This window comes from Melospiza georgiana, chromosome 4 (assembly GCF_028018845.1).
Source record: "Melospiza georgiana isolate bMelGeo1 chromosome 4, bMelGeo1.pri, whole genome shotgun sequence".
In the NCBI taxonomy this organism is placed as follows: domain Eukaryota; kingdom Metazoa; phylum Chordata; class Aves; order Passeriformes; family Passerellidae; genus Melospiza; species Melospiza georgiana.
In genome coordinates this window covers 7113290-7117899 of record NC_080433.1, presented here as the reverse complement: position 1 = coordinate 7117899, position 4610 = coordinate 7113290, and positions in this window count along the sequence as shown.

Below are 4610 nucleotides of genomic sequence, written 5' to 3'. Positions count from 1 at the left end.
AACAGACACCTTTTGCAAAGCTTTTTTTTTTTAATTCCCCCCTTGTGAATGGCTTAAACCACACAGTCCCCTCACGCTCCTTTTCCTGGAAAAGAAGTCTGAGAGTTGTGGGTTCACCACAAAAACCTCAAAGCAGTAACTAAGTTTTTGACTTTGCTTTGAGAAAAAAAAAAAAAAAAACAAAAAAAAAAAAAAAACCAAAAAACTGTTAGGTTTATCATGGCAGTTCTGAAAATAAAGCATCAAAAACCAGTTGTGCAGAAAATACTGATTTAATTCTTTTTTTTTTCCCTGCTGTTTGTTGATGTTTGTTCTGTTAATTTTCTCTGTGGTCGTGGGCAAGACTGTATCTGTATAGGTTATTTTAGTTTTAAAAAATCCTAAGTAGATCAAATAGGTGCAGAACAGTTGAGTTCTTCTGTATGGGAGTGCATGCAGAAAGGTCACTTGCAGTTGAAACTGGCGCTGGATGTGTGTCAGTTCCCCTCCGGCAGAAGAAGGTCCCTGTCGGTCGATGTCGATGCTGTTGGGTTTTTTCACTCGCTGTGATAATGGCTTCATCAGCCAGGTGTAAAACCAAACTTGTCCTTGCCCAGACGTGCCCGGAATGGCGGAAGGTCCAAGGGAAGCTGTCTGAAGGAGGCTGCTTGTCTCTGGACTTTCGGAGGAAGATTTCCTGTCACGGCCGCTGGAGGCAGCTACGAGGAAAACCGCTCGGGTGAGGGGATTTAAAAACCTCTCTCCCAATGCTTCCTGACGGCTGGAATTTACATCCCAAAGCGCTTCCTGGTGCGCCGCTGAGTGGGTGATGATAACTTGGGAAGTCCTCTATGAGCATCACCTTTGTTGACCAAGTTTTATGACTTGTTTTGCTAAATCAGAGATTGGAGATCCCAGTGAGCTGTAGGAGGGTATCTTGTAAGGGACTGGCAAGTCCTAAATCCTTCACCATTAAGCAAAACGCTTAGAGATCCTTCTTAAATGAAAGGGGTTTTGCGATGCTGGTGTCAAAAAAGCTGTGAGAAAGCAACAGTGAACAGTTGTTTTTAGTAGCCACGTCATTTATACAAACAAAATGTACTTTGTTTGCATACGCAGGAATCTCTGCATGCACCAGCTCCCATTCCTGCTTGTAAAACTCCATCCAAGTTGTGAAAAGAGTGGAGAAAAAACTCTTTCTTTGAAAAGAAAGCATTTAATAATCAAAATAGTCACTAGTCTAATCAACACATTTGATAAGTCTATTTTGGGAAAGTTTGTAACATATAGTTTTGGAAAGTTTGTAACAGTTGTTGCTCTTTAGCTGTTGTTTTCCTCAGCGTTTTGCTTCCTCCCTGCATCAGGGAAAAACAGCATTTTAAATCTGTGGCAATATGTAAAGCCAGAATAGTTTGGCCCTTTTTGTTAGGTATTTTTTTATTTCATATTCTGTTCTAAATTCAGGATTAAAGCTTTTCTAATAATGAGATAATGAAAGTTAATGTGACTGCTGCAGTGAGAGGGCAGCAAACCTGAGCTGGATGGACACAGTAGCTGCTATTTAGTGCTCCACTGATGTTCCACTGGAAGTCAGGTGAACAGCTGGGAAGCGCCCCCTGAGTTCATGTCTGCAGTCTGACCACAAGATGTGATTGCAACCCCTGTGACTGGTTCTTGGAAAGTGGAAAGGTAATAAAATACCCTCTTGTTCAGCCCTTTGGTAGGTGTTTTTCCCTGCTAGGTGGTCATGAGGGAGAATGGGATCCCTTTTGGGAGCTTGGAGATCAATAAGGGCAACATGTTCGTGAGGGAGACTTTTCCTTTCTGGCTCACTGGCGCTGCAAGAGCCAACCACAGCTGGGGTTTTTACACTCTGTGCTCAGAGCACTGGTGGATCCAGCTGTCTCTGGTATTCCCAAAGGGATGTGTCAGGCACCCCCAGCTGAGAAGTTTGGGACAGCTGCAGAGAAACCTGGCAGAAAGTTTGGAATTCAGCAGGGGCCAGGAACTAAAGCAAAGGCCAAGGCAGAGAATCATCGAGACCCTTGACCCTTTCCATGTCCTTTGTCACTATGCCCCTTGTTTTGTTCTCTGATTAATCCATAGCTCCCTTTCCCTCCTTCTCCCTTCTACCATCCATGGAAGCCCTTCTTGACTCCTCTGGTGGTGAGAAATGAACCTGCACGTTGGTGGTGGATTTTGTTGTTATTGTCTCATCAACATCTGTTTTCCCTGGCATCTCAGTTAAAAAAGCTAATTTTGCTGAGTTGGAGCAGCTGCCACTTCTCACCACAGTAAATTAAGCTTTCAGAAGACCTCATCTTTGGAATTACAGTTCTGATCATAATGTGGATTTTAATAGTCAATTGAGATGCTTATTAAATTATAAGACTGTGCATTAGGAATGTTCCTGTGCTGCTGGAGGAATCTCAATCGTTTAGGTTTTATTAGTTTTGTGATTTAATGAACAGAAAACATTAAAACAAAAAGCCAAATGCAAACCATCTGTATAAAAATGTTCTATAAAATTCAGGAAACTGACAGACATAGCTGTAAAAGTACTTTGCAAAGACACAGCCTCTCTTAAATGCCATCCATTTTAATACAATGATTAATGCCACCATCAGTTTCCTTAACAAAGAAAATTTCTGCCTTGTTTCTTTTACTGGGTTCATGACATTCAGCCTGTATTTCAGTGATGCTATCAATGGATTTGAAAATTATTCACTCTGGACTGTTTAGATGCAAAGGATGGGGGTTTTTTTTAGGTGTCCACACATTTCTAATTCCAGGGGGTGTGGCTACACCACCAGCAGCCTCCTGTCACTGAGTGGTGCCGGCAGTGCCAGATCGATCTTTTGTTGTGCTAAAGTTCGATCCCTCAGCAGCAGGGTACAAATTCAGGGCACTGACCTCAGCCACCCGCTCTCCTGCCAAGGTGGGCAGGGTGTCCTCAGCTCTTTGGGGCGTGGCAGAATACAACAGGGCAGTCAGTGACACGGGAGTCACTGGTGTGGAGATTGCCAGAGAGGCTGTATGTAGAAAGGAATAATGGTATTTAATGCACAGAGATATTGGGGTTTTTTGAGGGTCTTCTTGTTTAAAAATGAATATATTGGGAAAGGGTTCTTCATCCAGAGGGTGGTTGAGCACTGGGACAGCCTCCCTAGGAAGTGGTCACAGACCAAGAAGGTCACAACCAAGAAGGCTGACAGAGTTCAAGCAGCCTTTGGACAACATTCTCAGGCACAGGGTGGGATTCTTGTGCTTGTCTTGTGCTGTACTTCAGGAGTAGGACTGATGGTTCTTGTGGGTCCTTTCCAACTGAGGATGTTCTATGATTCTATATACATTTATGTATGTGTATATTATGTATATGTAAAATTCTCCTAAATCAGTACAGCCAAATCCCTACTTTTTGTTCATTTTTTACAGGTATGAAGGACACCTTTGCATAAGGTGCTGTCAAACATGTACCTATGGAAGAAATATCTACATTGCAAACAGGTCCATGCCACAATAGGCATGTGTAGTATTATTCTGCTTCATCTTTTTGACAGGGCTTTTACCTAAACTTTGCAACACATGAGATTTATTGAGGTTCCTGTTTCAGTTTGGATTGTGAAAGCAATTGCAGCATAGATCTAAATTATATATAGGCCTTTCAATGCAGTTATAATTAGGAGTTCAGTAATAAAGCTATTACTCTAGTTGCTTTTTTTTTTCTGTTCCCTCTCACTAGTTTGATTTGAAGGACTTTTAACTTTCTGTTTTCTTATGACTAAGAGTTTTCCTATGGCTCAGGAGTCAAAGGTCTGATTTTATTGGCAATGAAGGGTGCTGTCACTGCTGCTGCTGTTGTACTTTCACAGTGCCTGTACTCTTACCTCTGTGACTACACAAAATCGTTTAGAGAGTTTTTTTTTTCCTGGGTTCCCAACCTTGTTTGTCCCATTTCCATGAACAGCCTGTTCTGTTATGTCCCTGAAGGGAGTGACTCCACCAATCATACTGTAAGAGCCATAAATACAAATGTGCCACAAACCAGAGCAGTTTGTAAACCTGCTGTAGTTTATTTAAATCAATGGGAGTTTTGCCACTGAGTTTTGAAGGGAACCAGCTTAGCTTTATACAGGTTATGTACAGAAACCCTTCCTACCCATGCCTTGGCTTCTGTTCATCTGCAGCACTAACAGGAAGCTTTGTGTATTAACAGCTGAGTTTTTGATCTACCAACATGTCAACCCAGATTCCAGCAAAACCTGTTGCAGAATGGGAGTTGAGCTTCCTAAAGCAGCTGTAAGCAGAATTTTGCTGCACATTCTGTCATCATGGGCCTGCCTGGAGCTACAGGAGACCTGTGATGGTGCCTGCTAGGGAACAGGGCCTGGACTGCCCATGAGTGAGGGTTTTATGGACAACCTGGCAGGTGTGAGATCTGTTTAAACCTGGGGCTCAAAGAATCTCTCCAAACGTTTTCATGGAGGGATGAGGCGAACTCTGACGGTCTCCTTAGAGACGGGAGATAAGGCATCGATCCATGCCGGCCTCAGGAGTGCATCGTGCCAAGCGCTGCTCTCCACACGGGGCTGATGTAATTCACTGCTCCAGAGAACGACAAAAAGAGGGGA